Consider the following 15,801-nt stretch of genomic DNA (forward strand, 5'->3'; position numbering starts at 1 on the left):
CTAGAACTCCAATTGACAGTGAGAGAGTAAAATGTAAATGAAATAACTAGGTGTTTATTTCACTATGAAAGTTTATGTTTATAATTGTCATTGAAATCTTGATATAGTGTTATTGTAGACTCTGAAAACATCCATAACGAGTAGTTTTAAAGTTCATAGATGGGTTTCCTAGAGTTGCATCAACCTGTTATGCAATCCTCTAAATGTGTTAATAAGAAAATGTTACTGCTCCACTTTAAAATCAAATTTACCAAGCAAATACTCTCTAGAGTTAATAGAAAATTTTGCATTTGAGGAACCAAATAAACTTCCTTCTTCTCCAAATGCTACCCCTGCGGTTCCTCAGAAAACGATGGATGCTTTAGAAGTTAAACTATCTGTTGACTCTAAAGAAGTGGTAACTGGTAAGTGTTTACCTAAGCTGTGGAAATTAAAATTAAAATGTTTGAACATTGTTTGTAAGCTTTATGCTTTCTTTATTTGTATGTAAACATATTACAATTCTGGTATACTGCTTCACAATCCTTTTCGCGATTTGTCTTTGGAATGTGTCATTGCTCCTATAAAGGTCTGAAGAACCATAAAGGAATTTTACGTTGCTTTTGAAAATGGTAATTTTTTCATATCATTTGTTTTACTATGATAATGTCCTGCATTTTATAAAACATGAAGAAGATAGATAAACATGTATTCTAAGATTTTTTAAAGAAATTTTTGAGGCATGCATGTTTATTACATTCTCATTTCTAGATAACTGACATCCTCTGTACATATTGAGACAGTAATGTGTTAATTGAGCTTGGATGGCTTACGAGCAAGGAGAGTGTAAATGGTTATACTGTTTGCTTGATGTACATAGTTGGAACTTCCTACGAGTTTAAGCTATTGGGATAGATAAGTTAACAATGATATTTTTCAATATTTCAAAAATATCCTCAAGTCTATTGTTTCACATGATTTTATTTATTTTATTCTTCACTTGCTATCCAAATCAATTAATTCTTTTTTATCTTTCTTCTTTACTTAGCAAAGCATTATGATAACATGTAATCAGTACTGTTATAGTGTATTTTTACCTTTTCTATTTATACTTTTCCTATGTAGTTGGTTAAAAGGAGAAAACTATTGGTTTAGTAGAATGAAGATATGAATAATTACTAGAGTAGCCTAGCCACTTCTATTGTAAGAGAAAATTTATCATCTGTTTCTAGCCTTCCTTACACATCACCTTGTGAGACAACTATTCAGCCTCCTCTAGCGTCGCTATCTCAAATTCACTCTGCCGCAGCTTAAGGGGAAATGCCTTATGATACTTTTGTAGACAAGTAGATATCCAAAGAGGATACATCTCCATAGTTCAAACTACATCCATTCAAAGGGGATGCCTCTCCATAGTTCAAACTACATAATAGAAATTTGCCCAAAATAAGTGATGAGGAGCTTCAAAAAATTACTGGAAAGTATCCTTTTCGTTTTCCACTCTTATTAGGTTTCTTAGATGTTCAAACAAAATCTTGCAGAAGTATAGTTGGTAATAGTCTTATTCTTTTATTTTTTTGCGAGTTTATTTTAATTCCAATATAAGACATGGATAACATCAGTCTAACTATTCATTTGGTATTTTTTTTGATAAATTTATACCATGATTCCTTGACATATCTAAGCTCACATTCTTCTATTATTCTGCTATTTAAGAAGTTATTGACACCTAGTGATGCTGGTCTCAAGGCAACACATGTAAAATGCTGCAAGCCAGTGGCCACCAGTAGCCAGCCATAAGTCAACACTTGCTGCCAACCAGTTGGCGCTTCCATTATTGACAGGGATGTACGACTGAAATGATGAAAATAACCTTATTATCGACAAATGGAACAAATATTATATCATTTTCCAATATATATGCACTCACATAATCACAAATCTATCACGACATGCTATGTCTTGGTGACGTCCCATGCACATATCTTAGCAGTGTCAAATCATATGCATATGTGTTGAGGGATGCTTCAAAAGTGGGATAACACCCTTTTATTGATGACTGCCAATGAAACAAATGGACAAATAAACTTTTAAGTCTAATAAATCAATAATATATAACAACAATGTAAGTTTTTATCATCTTACCCAGAATAAGATGTCCAATATGGCACATCATTGGGTGAACATGCTGCGATGGTCAGATCGCCTTTGTCGTATGAAATATAAAATGACATCCATATGCTGCAAACAATATAAAAATAAATCATACGCAAGTGTGTTGTGATAATACAACAATCCAAAATTGATAAGACAATGAACTTGTATGAAAGTAAGGTATATAACTTACATTAGACGTCAACCACCCAACGGGGGTAAGTAGAACATTAAAAAAATGTTTGTCTACCTTAATATAATTGATAACAACATTTGATCCTAATGGTGCTAGTCCATACCACTCATCAAATAACCTTTCTTTCACTGCATTAATAGATTGTTTGAGATTCAATTTAACCTTCCTTTTATGTGGATCAGTGTATGGGGAGATGATGTGCTGTGATTGGTGATAAACACGACCAAATCGGCTTTTCTTTACAAATTTATGTGTCATAGGCTCCACATCATTCTTTTGTTCCACTAACTGGTCATGTTACGGACTATCATCCGGAGCAATATTATCCCATGCCATGTGCAAAGGTTGATATCAAAGAGTATATGGCACCAAAGACCTTGAATCATCTACATGGGAGCTACCAAGTACGATAGGATCAGGTAGTGTTTCAGATTCTTCATCTATCTTCTTAGCACTGTCATTGTCCATGGGAGCATCATAAACTTTTTCTTACTCAAAATCCATTCATCCTTCCTTGCGATCAGATGGTGCCAACGAGGATGACTGTCACACTGAAAAGGGCGGTGATTGTGTGTGCACTTTATGTTCAGCCTGCATAACACAATGGTTATTTTGTGGTTTCAAGAAACAAACCAAAAAAAAAAAAAAAAGTCTCGATGAATAATAGCATACAATTGAATTATAAGGTAACCCTCAAGTATAATGTACGAAAACATGCAATCACCCTAGTAGTTTTACAACTTTATTCTATGGGTTAGTGTATTATGATACCTGATGATATAGTTGGTCAATAAGAGAACCAACCATTGTCCTTCAAGCAGCCATCTCTTACTTGACTTCGTCAAATTTGGCAGCCACATATTTCTTCAATTCATCCAATTTTGCCTCCATGCGATTAATCTATTCAACATAAGAATCCAAAAATAAGTACATATATATTAGTACAACATTCATTATTTTATATAATATATATTTTGAACATAACAGTTGAATAAACTTATATTATCATTTTGTGAGGCACTAGCATGATTGTCATCATCAGTTGCATCTTTATCACCAACGGCTACCTTAGCTGCTATTGGCTTTACATGTGATAGTTCTGCATAGCGAACCTCATGAATGTCAACTGTTAATGTTCGCCAATAATCCTTATTCCTCTCAGCTTCAGCAGTATCTAACCTCCAATGCACACCATATTACATTAAATAAAAAAAGAATAAACATAGTAACACAAAAAACAAAAACTTTTATATCAGAACCAATAATATAGTGTAATTTGAATGAAACAGCAATCAAGTTGAATTTGGTATGACAACAACATGTAATAGAATTAAGTTTTCTTGACATCACTAATTGAGGCAAACCAAATATTCATAGTTTTTAGGGCCCATCCAGAATTCCTTCTCGGAACCCTAGACAAGTCCTGATCCTAGAGAGACCCTACCGGACAGCCCTATGAAAAATCCAGCAGCATTCCCCCTAAGGGTAAAACATGCCCTAAAATTTACCCACACGAAAACGCACTCCTATATGGTACCACCTTATCCCTCCCACTTTACTACAATAATTTTCACAATTTACAGCACTTTGATATCAGGATATATATAAAAACACATACATAATAGAAATGAACTAGTAAGTAAAGAACACAAATATATCTTTAAACATTCATGTTCACCCACACCACCCACTTAGTGTCGTACATTTCAAATATCATTTTACCAACATACCAATGTGTAATATAGAATGAAGGATAAAATAACCATCACATTAACAATAATAAATAATAGTAATTATTTAAATGATAAAAATAATATTAATATAACTCATCTGGGGGCTACCATATAACCATACATGTTCAAGGGTTATCACATAATCTCACCTGTCCAAGGGCTGTCACATAACCACACATGCCCATAGGCCGTTATACTTGCCACATAGTCATATTTCTCACCCATTCGTTGTGATAGTTGTTCAACGTCACTGTATGATAATCACGATAATAATAATATTAATAATAATAATAAAATAATCAATATTAATGAAGGTGATCATAATGTAACAACCAAAAAGGCGATTAAAGATAATATTGAAGAATCAAATCATGATGAATAGGTAAGACAACATAAAATAAAGTAATATTTTAAAATCCATAACATATAATAAAATATGCACACTCGTATCAGAGATACAAACGATACTCTCTAATAGACTGCGTGATCCATAATTCTAGCTGTCGCAGGCACTCTGCCACCAACACAGTCAGGGGTGATTGCCTAGATTGGCCGTCGTATCCGTTGCACTTATAGGCAACATAATTACGAGGCTAGCTCTTCATGGACCACTTTGGATTGTCATCCCGTACGGTGTGGTACATAATAACACAATATAATATAATATATCTATATATATTTATAAACGTGTATGTGTATATATAAAAAGATACTTGATGCACATACTATATACCGGTAATTTTTGACGGGGCCTAGCATTCCAAAGCACCGCCTGACGGGGAGGTTATAGAGAAAAAACTGACATCTAGGCCGTCCTGGCATCCCAGTAGCGTTGATGTTATAACCCTCAATTCCGACCATGGAAGGGGGCGGCTATGGCCAATATCAAACTTGCCTGCCCTCAGTCCGATGACAACTATGGGAGAGTATAAACATGCGTGCTCATAACAATCCGCTCGCACACTAATCACATCCACAACTACAAAATACCAGTACGTGTATGGTCCATCAAAAATTGATAAAATTTTATAATATTATAAAATATAGAATTTTGATAAAATATAATCAAATTGTACACCTTTACCAATTTCATAAAATTCCATACTCTCTTGTAATCCATCATCAAATACATAAGATTAAATATTAAAATTTCTATCACCATAATACCAAGTCCATAAGTAAATAATAATTAAACACATAAATATATTTTAATTAAATATTTCCTTCAAATTCATAAAATTGATTTACACCAAATTAACATTAAAATATACTAACAATTTCGTATATATTTCATGCCACATAAACTGCATCGTTATGCATAGGGAATCCAATATTTAGCTCATAATAAAATAATAATGAATCAATAACATTTAACCATAATCTCTTAAAAAATAAATTACATAGAAATTACTTTTCATAATTTTTCCAAAATCCAAATCATGCACTAATGCACATAAATATCTCAAATTATTCAATTTTGGCATCAAAATTTCAAATAGTAATTTATTAAATATTCAACATACAACATAAATTTTAAATATTCAAATATTGTAAAATATATATAAATTCATATAAAAAATATCATTTAAACTTCACATACAATTAATATATAAAGATACGTTTTATTATATACCATTATAGATTTCCCAAATTTTCAAAAATATTAATTCGCTACCATACTTATTCAATGCAATACAATTTGGCATCTTTAATATAAATAACAATTATTTAAATATTAAACAGATATGTTTTTTCATATTACCATATTAAAAAATAATATTTTATTAAAAATGGCGTGTTTTAAAATACTCCAACAAAGTTCACAAATAAGATACCAATAGGAAACTAAGACAAGGAATATGAAACCAACCATTGTTGAGATCAAAGCCATCAGGATTGGCCGAAAAGTGAATGGAAAGTTTCAGTCAAACTCTCCCCTCACATATCTCATAAATGGCTTAGAATTTGGAGAAATGGAGGTCATTTTTTAGGTTAGGAGGTCAAAAACTGAAGGGAGGGACTAAATCATGGCCGGCGTCGAAGACACGTCCACCAGCCAAACACTGGAAACTGAGCCACCAGAGTTGCCTGGCCGTGGGCTCTCAATCCCACCAGCGTGTGTCACTGTTCGGCTGTAGAAACAAGGCCAAACGACTGGTCTCTATGTGTGTTTTTCTCTCTAATCGGCTGGGGAAGAAGAAGAAGGAAAAAGCAAAAGAAAAGAAAAGAAAAAGAAAAAGAAAAAGAAAAGGAAAATAATAAAATAATGAAATAATAGTAAAACAATAATATAATATAATATAATATTTTAATAAGATGACATGTGGCACTTTCTGAACATGACATGTGGCATATATCAGTTGGTGACATGTGGCGTAATTTAAAGACTCCTTTAAGTACTCTACTGCTCAGTAAAATCAATCTTGGGAAAAATGAATATAACTTTACAGACCAGTAACTTTTCAACTATAGGTCCAAATTAAGTATGCCACCAGTTTACAGACTTGTATCGATGAGCACTTTCATATAACACATGGGTCAACACCAAAATCTATGTAACTAAAAAGTCATAAATGCAAATTCCCATTTGGTAAACTGAACTCCTGATCCACAAAGTTAAATTGGAGCACCTTAGGATCGTTGGACATAATCTTCTACATGATAGGTTATGAACTAAATGACCAGAGAATTTAAGGTTTTTCACTTCAAGCAATGGTCCAAAACATGTCCGCCTATACAGATTCATTTGATTAACTGTAAGCACATTTCTAATTACTACGCCTATACAGATTCATTTGATTAACTGTAAGCACACTTCTAATTACTACATTTGCTTCCATTGGATTCCCAAAAGAATGCATCCTAGCTTTGAATATATCCGCATCCTTTAAAATTCGTTCCTTCCAACTTAGAACTTCAGTGGCCTGCAAAATAATTCACATAAATTGAATGGAAGTCAACCATTTGCTCATTTACTATTTTTCTACCCCAACTTGATAACAATATGTTCAAGCCAATCCTAACACATATGTGTTAACATTTTTGCACTAGTGATATTTTCGATGAAGCCATCAGTAATCAAGTTACAAGGAGCTCAAAAAAATTCCCGATGGTCTATCGGCAATTACTGAAGACCATCAGGAGAAGTTTACCTTGAGTATCCACATTCATGAATAAATAGTTCAAGACGTATTATCAATAAAATTGATATAAATCTCACCAACTTAAACAATGTATATCAAACTCTCATAATTTTGCATAGTTATAATAAATATAGTAAATCACGAATGAGTTAGGACCTAAACCAAATCACACAGTCAACGCACAAAGATATATAAAAGAATATAAAACTTACCATCTTAGATGGGGAAGAGGAGATTAGGACATCGACTGAAAGCTTAGTTGGAGTATAAAGCTTGGTGCTTTCCTTATCAGATTGAGATTGTTGCCTAAAAATTCATCGACACTTCGAAAAAGGTGGTGACGTGCTTCCACCACGTCTCTTGGTTTGTGGCTTCTTACCTCCCTTCTTTGATTGAGATTGCAGATTCTTCTTTGGCCATTTAAAGTACAACCTACAATGTATATTATTATACACAACAATATTATCGGTCATTTTACAAATAACCAGCTTAAATAAAAAATAAATAGATGATGCTTACCTGAGAGATTTTTTTAAGGGAGAAGAGTGAAAGCCAAGAGTAAAAAAAAATGGAAGGAAGTAAGCGTTTTTATCGTGGGACGAAAGCATGGGTTTTTGACTGTGTTGACTAGAATGTTTTTTCAAAGAACGGTGTTGAGTGGAATATTGGACATAGGGGGAAGTAAAATAAGGATATGCAAGTCATTTGTAATTTTTTAAAGTTTAAAATGGATGTTGAAGGATAAAATAAAAATGATCCAAAAAATGTGGATAGATATCCTTAACGGTCTGTCAATAGAATAATGCTTTTTTCGTGCCCACGTACGAGATTTTTTTTTCCGTCTATTATTTTATTATCTTTAATTTGATTTTTGGTTACTTTTTTCTTCTCTTTTTTAATTCTTTTCTCCTTTTTTTTCTTTTTTTTTAATCTCATTCTTTATTTTGTTTTCTAAATTTCATTATTTTTTTTCTTTTCTTAGAGATCATATTTTTCTTTCATTTGGTTTTAAAAGCTTAAAATGCATTGCTTTTTTGTGATTTTTATATTTTATTATTATTTTGTGAAGAAAGAGTTTATATTAGAAATTGTAAAAAAAATAAATTAATTAGAAAAACTTTTTAAAAAATTATTGGATAAATGATCTATCTATATATATATTGGAATTATCTAATGGGTTAATTACATATAGCACCCTTGAGGTTTTCCTTAATTACAACCAGGTACCTTCCATGTTTTCATAATTACATTACACACCCTCGAAGTTTTCCTTAATTATAACCGAATCCTTTATGTTTTTATAATTACATTGCACACCCTCGAGATTTTTTCTTTAATTACAACAAGGTACCTTCATGTTTCCATAATTACATCCATCTCCCTTTTGACAAAACTTCATCCATAAAAATGTACTCTCTCTCTTATGTGGTAGTTAAAATTTTATTAATTGTCCCTTGTATATATTAATTAAACGTGAATTTTGATTGATTTGAAAAATAAAGTTTTTTTAATTTGAAAAGGTTAAAACCCAACGGATAGTAAGTATAAGAATAACTAGCAGTTTTTAACGGCACCCTTTGGAATGTTTAAAACATAATTTTTATGTTTTCTAATTTTTGTTTTTTTTTTTAAATTTGTTTTCAAAAATTATTTAGTTTGGCCATTCATTTTCAAAAACAAGTTTTGAAAATAAATTTAAAAAAAAATTAGAAAACATAAGAATTATGTTTTAAACATTCCAAAAGGTGCCATTAAAAATTAGTAGTTATTATTGTACTTACAATCCGTTGGGTTTCAACCTTTTCAAGTAAAAGAACTTTATTTTTCAAATCAATTAAAATCCACATTTAATTAATATATACAAGGGACAATTAACAGAATTTTAATTGCCACATAAGAGAGAGAGTACATTTTTATGGATGAAGTTTTGTTAAAAGGGAGGCGGATATAGTTATGGAAACATGAAGGTATCCGGTTGTAATTAAGAGAAAAACCTCGAGGGTGTGCAATGTAATTATGAAAACATAAAGGTATTCAGCTATAATTAAGGGAAACCTCGAGAGTGTGCAATGTAATTATGAAAACATGGAAGGTACCCAGTTGTAATTAAGGGAAACCTCGAGGGTGCTATGTGTAATTAACCCTTATCTAATTTAAATCATCTTGTTTAATTAAAAAATATATAGGTTCTATGATAATTTATAGTCATTTTAATAAAAACTAAAAAAAGAAAATAGTAATGCTATAGGTATCAAAATGTTCACCAAATTTATTTGCTAAACGACACGTATTAAATATTATTAGTTGGTATATTCATATAATATGAATATGGAAAAGTGAACATTTAAATTGATAAGTGAATTAAACAAATAAATCAATTACATATTGTCATATCATCTGCCACATCATTTGGTAAATGAATTCGGTGAACATTTTGATAACTCTAGCATTATTAAAAAAAATTATTTTTATTTGATTTACACCAAACACAAGAATGAATTATTTTTATCCCATCCAATCTCAATCTCAATAATAATACCAATCCCAATCCACTTCAATCCTTTGTACCAATTGGATCCACAAGAAGGCTAATTATATTAGCAATTATCGATTAAACAATGAATCAATTGTTAAATATATTTGGGTATAATTTGAAACTATCCTTTCAGATTAAAAAAATTATATAAACATTCTAAATTTACAATTTATAACTTTTGTTCTTATCATTTTAAAACTAATTAGAATAAAAAGAATTAATTAAGGTAATGAAACATTATTAAGAAAAATCTAAAGGAAAGGTGAAGTTTGTTGATTTAAAGACCAATAGACAAACTTACGGAGGCACTTCAGTATTTAGTGGGTAGAATAGGAAAAAAATAAAATAAAATATTTAAAAAATTTAGAAGAGAAAAATTTAAGGGAATACATGCTCCTAGCCCTATCTAGGACAGTTAGTGATCAAAATCATTGTAATCAGTACCCATATATACTTGAGGAAGAATCAAATGCATACATGTATTGCATCATATCTTCAACCCGCATTTATGAGGTTGTGAATTTGAGACATAACTTCCCTTGTTTTTTTTTTTTTTTTTCTCTATAAATTAAAGGAGGAGGATTTTATCACAAAGCTTTGAAACAAGATTTGCAAATTAATACACTAGCCATCATCAGATAGGTTTTCCTAAAGCACCACTCTCATATCTTTCGTTTTTTCACTCTTGTTTTTTGAAAGTTTTGTTAAGGTTCTTAGTTCATTAATCATAAAGTATGAATCCATGGGAGATGGTAAGGATGAATTTGGGCTTAGAGTGATGGGGTTTTCTTCTATGAAGCCTATTGGATTGATGGTTACTATGAATTGTCGTAAGGCTTTGATGTGCAATTCAAAATAGAAGGAAGAGTATTCAGAGGATTGTTTTGTAGTGAAAATGATGTGGATTTTGAGGATTTTGGTATGGATGATGTAGGTGTCCCTTTGGATTCGAGAATTTTGATTCTCATCTTTCCAAAAGAGGAGAGGAAGAAGTTGTGGAAGCCATGGAAGAGAGCTTTGATTGTGAAGATTGTGGAGAAATTTTTGCCTTAAAATTTCTTAGCTTAGTGTTTGCAAGTTAGTTGGAGGAAGGGAAGTTGAAAGTAGTTGATATAGGGAATGAATATTAATTGGTGACTCTAGCCTTAAGGGAAGATCGTGCTAGGGTCCTATGTGAGGTGCCTTCAGTTGTTGCTGCAATTATCTCGTAGTGCAGTGTTAGAAATTAGAGCTTAATCCCTTTAAAAATAAAATCAGCAAATGGTTATGTGGGTAAGATTACCTTACTATCCTTTTGAGTATTATTGTAACACCTTGTCCCAAAGTACATCGGAATTTTCTAAAGTTGACCGGTTTGACCATTGTTGACCGGGAGAAATCAACTTTGACTTTTTGATTCAGCTGGAATTCTGCATTGACTGAGGTACCATTGCATGAGTTCATAGACTAGTAGCATATTAAAAACGGAGTTACGGTTTGAAAGTTATGATCAAAACAAGTTGAGGTCCAAATTGTCTGAGGGTGTCGAAGTTGATTTTTTATTCTTGTAAAATTTGGCTTTGACTCCTATATGGTTTAAAGTACTCGTCGATACGAGTTCATAGACTAGCGGCACGCCTAATTTGGACTTGTGGTTTGAAAGTTATAGACCCGTGAAGTTTTTCTAACATAGCATTTACTATTCATCGAATTGTGAGTGTGTGTGAACAGTGATGCCATGTGTCACAAAATTGGGCTAACCCGTGAGTGCACAGTGGCATCTAAAGGAGATATTTTGATTGGTTGAGAAGGGGGGAGAAAGGAGAGGGAGTAGAGAGAAAGAGGAGAGAGAGGGGGGACCGGCCTTACGCTGTGCCCATTTTTCGGCCTCCCAACCCATACACACACTGGACCACCATGATGCCCACCTGAAAACCGATCGGCCAGCCAAAAATCACGGCCAACCGACATCGACGAGCTTGGATCGAGGCATTTTTTGCCGCGGCACCGATTCCTTCTTCGGTTGATTTCTTCCAAACCAGACCTTCGTTTGCTCTCACCCATCCTCCGATATACCTCTCCACCAATTTTCACAGCCATTGGCGTCGGACGTGCAGTCGGTGGTGGCAGATTCTGGTGGCCATGGTGGCTCATCGGAAAACCCACCTCCGGTGAGTTTTCGATGAGACCTCCCATCCTCTCCCACTAATTTGACCTCTTTGAATCACAATCCAAGGTCATTTTCCTCCGACTCCCAACAGTTTGTGAGATCTGAGGACATTAAGCACAAAAGCTTTCCGACGAGATCCCGGGCACCATAGGTCTGATCTCTCAAGAGAAAGACTTGATTTGTAATCCTTACGTTGTAAGCTTTGATTCGGTATATTATTTGTGAATTTTGGATATTGTTTGTGTTAATTAGTCTGGTACACTTGTATAAATTATCTCGATTAAAATATTATTTTAACCGATGTTGCGTGACCTTGATGTTTTAGGAGCACGAATGAGTTGTGAAAATGATCCCCTGATGGATTTTCGGTTGATAAGCATGCTCGAGGTGAGTGATTCACCTTCAAAATCTATTTTGGGGCTAAAGAAAATTATACAAATATTTTATATTGTTGAAATTATGGAAAATAAATTGTGTTTAATATTTAAAATAATTTCCATTTAAATATATATTGTCCTTTTATTGTGAATTTCAATATATGTATGGCTGCCATTGATATTTGGGGTTAATATATTTGGTGTTGATTGAATATGTGAAAAATTATAATTTATGTGCTGAATATCTGATAAATTTTATTTGAAAATTTTTATGCCAAAATTTTGGGGTAGGATAAAATATATGTGCATATGAATTATATTTTGATTTCGAAGAAATTGGAATTTAATTTTTTATTTAATTATTGTTGTGAAGATTTTGGGATTTTGATACATAATAAATTTGCTGCATGGATTTAAGAATATATAAATTTCTTGGAGCTTAAATATTATCTTTGAGTAGATTGATTTCATAGATTTGAAGAAAAATAAATAAATAAATTTATTATGCATTGAGGCGAATTTTGAAAATTATTTTATGGTATTGGAAAATTTTATATATATATATACCATTGGATTTATGACTATGGATTGATTTTTTGCCACTGGGATTTTGTTATATTTGCATCAATGAAATTATAATAGATTTTAACTCGAATTTATAGGTGTGGAGAGAGATATTAAATCCAGTAGAAATGATAAAATTTTGATATTTGAAAATGGTATATATATATATATATATATATTTATATTTGGTTTTTAAGACGCACTACGCAGTCTCGGTGTTCTGTAGTTGTGGATGTGATTAGTGTGTGGGCGGAGTGTGATGAGCGCGTAGGTTTATACTCTTTCATGGTTGCCATCGGACTGAGGGCAGGCAAGTTTGATATTGGCCATAGCTGCCCCTTTCCATGCCCGGAATTGAGGGTCATAGCATCGGCGCTGCTGGGACGCCAGGGCGGCCTAAATACAGGTTTCTCTCTATAACCTCCCCGTCAGGCGGTGTTTTGTGACGCTAGGCACCGTTTGGCATCATTGGTATATAGTGTGTGCGTCAAGTTATTTTCTCGACCTAATTATCAAAACTAAATGTTTTCAAAATTGTATTTGAAATTAAAAGTATTTAATTGTGATTTTATTATTTATTTAAATTGTGTCCAAAAGTATATTTTACCATGTTTTCTGTTTTTAAGGCTTACATAAATTTAAGATTTATCGAAAAGATTTTCTACGGTGTCTCTCATTGTTTTATTAAATTATTGAGCATAATTTTTATAAATTATTTGTTGAAATTAATTTTGTTTCACGTTAAATATCTTTATTACTAAATTGATTTGTTGCATATTATTTGCATTTTATTTATTGATATTCCTTGATTATTCCCGTGGCTTGATTAATAAATGTCATGATTATATGTTGAATTAAATGTTGGATTGGTTAATTTATTTGTGATTGTATTTTATCTTATGATAATTATTATAGATTCAATTATTTGTTATTATTAATCTCAAAGTGTTAATTTTAGATTCTAAAATTATTTGTATTCTATTTATTTTATTGGTTAATTATTTTATTGGTTTTTGGGTTATATAAAATGTTGGGTTTTGTGAAAGGTTTTAAAAGAGGAACATTTCAAACTAAGTGAATCGTAAGGATTTTGAGGGAAAATGCTATTTCCTAATATTATTAATTAGCCAAATTTATTACATTATTGTATGACTATTATTATTATAGTAGATAGGGTCACTCACTGAGATGATTAGAGTCTCATATGTTTTTAAATTTGTTCCTCTAGACCTAGGTTAGTAGATGTTGGTTGTCCGGGGGGAGTTCGACGCCTTTGTTCGTTGCTATACTCCAAGAAGCTTTTTCTTTCTTTTCCTTTCACCTTGTAAATTTTCTATCTTGTGTTGTAAGAAATTCTATTTTTAATTGTAGACAATGTGATGCTCCGTATACTGTATTGGATTTATTTAACTGATATTGTACTTATTCCCTGTTTGTTATTTGAAGTGCTGAAAATTGTGGAATCAAATTGTAGTAAGGTGGGAGGAATAAGGTGGTGCTTATAGGAGTGGATTTTCTGTGCAGAGAATTTTAAGGTAAGTTCAACCCTTAGGGGAGATTCTACCGGATTTTCCATAGGAATATTCGATAGGGTTTCCCTGGGATCAGAATTTGTCTAGGGTTCCAGTAAGGGATGTTGGATGGGTCATGACGATTATAATGTCAGTATCTTGCATCAAATTGGTAATCTTCTAGGTAAGACTTTGAAAGCTGATAGTATTGCATAAATGGCTAATCGAGATAAATTTGCAAGACTTTGCATTGAAATTGACATATTTATAAACCTTTTATTCCTAAAATGATTATTGGTAGTAGAGTTCAGGCAATGTAATATGAAAGGATTGGGAATGTGCGCATTCGTTGTGGTTGTATGGACCAAATGGAGAGTTTGTGTGATCAAGCTGAAAGGCAAACTATCTAGAAAAATTCTTAAAGTAATGGTTTGTTTGATCAAGTGGAGAATTGAGAACAAAGACTTTAAATTGATCCAAAGGAGGGTAAATTTGGTCCTTGATTTCTTGTTCAAGATAGAAAGAGATTTAATAATTTCAAGGGTAAAGGGAAAACTAATATGAAGGTGTTGCTTGGTCGAGAGGTTAATAACTTTCATATTTTTACACAGTAGCAAAACAGGAGATTGATAATATTTTTTCAAATGGTGATAATGGAGCAGGTGCCTTAAATTATATACAAAATGTTTTTCAGCTTATTAACTCTTGCACAATGGATGTGAAGCCTAATAAAATGAAATTACAAATCATGGTTGTGATGACACTTTAACTAATATTACCAATTATGGTGCGGCTTAGAGTGTTTAACCTAGGGGAAAAGATTGAGTGGGAAGGAATTACTAGTTGTCAAATATCTGATGAGTTGGTTGTTAGTTTTCAATGAAGAAGGAAAGGACTTTTGTGGGAAATAGCATGGACATGGCTAGTATACTTGATTAGGATGCTAGTCTTGACATTGTGGTACTTAATTATTTCAAATGGAATATGAATAGGATCTCAATTGACTTGAAGGAAAATTATGAGAAAGATCTAGGTTCCAAAAAGAAACATGTCATGCCAGCCCCTAAGCCTTTTGATATTTCGAGTTCTTCTAAATATATTTTGAATTTCTCTTTTAATATTGTTGCCAATGGTGAGCAGTGTATAGATTTAGTTTCTAAGCAAGTTATTGTTAGAGAGATACAATATATAATTAAGTGTTCTTTATTCCTTTTTTTTTTCCATGAATATTTTCATTTGGAATGATAGAGAGGCTAGTAGTCAAGGTTTTGATCGGAGTATTAAGGACTTTATGTGTAGTTATCGTGTGGATATTTTGGTGGTTATAGAAACCAAGATTGAAGGTCTATAAGTTGAACTAGCTATCTCCAAAGTTGGTTGGAACAAAATTATTAGGGTTGATCAAGTAGGTTTTTCTTGTAGCATCTAGTTTTAAAATGGAAGGATTATGGAGTTACTA

Source organism: Ziziphus jujuba, chromosome 3 (genome assembly GCF_031755915.1).
Source record: "Ziziphus jujuba cultivar Dongzao chromosome 3, ASM3175591v1".
Lineage (NCBI taxonomy): Eukaryota > Viridiplantae > Streptophyta > Magnoliopsida > Rosales > Rhamnaceae > Ziziphus > Ziziphus jujuba.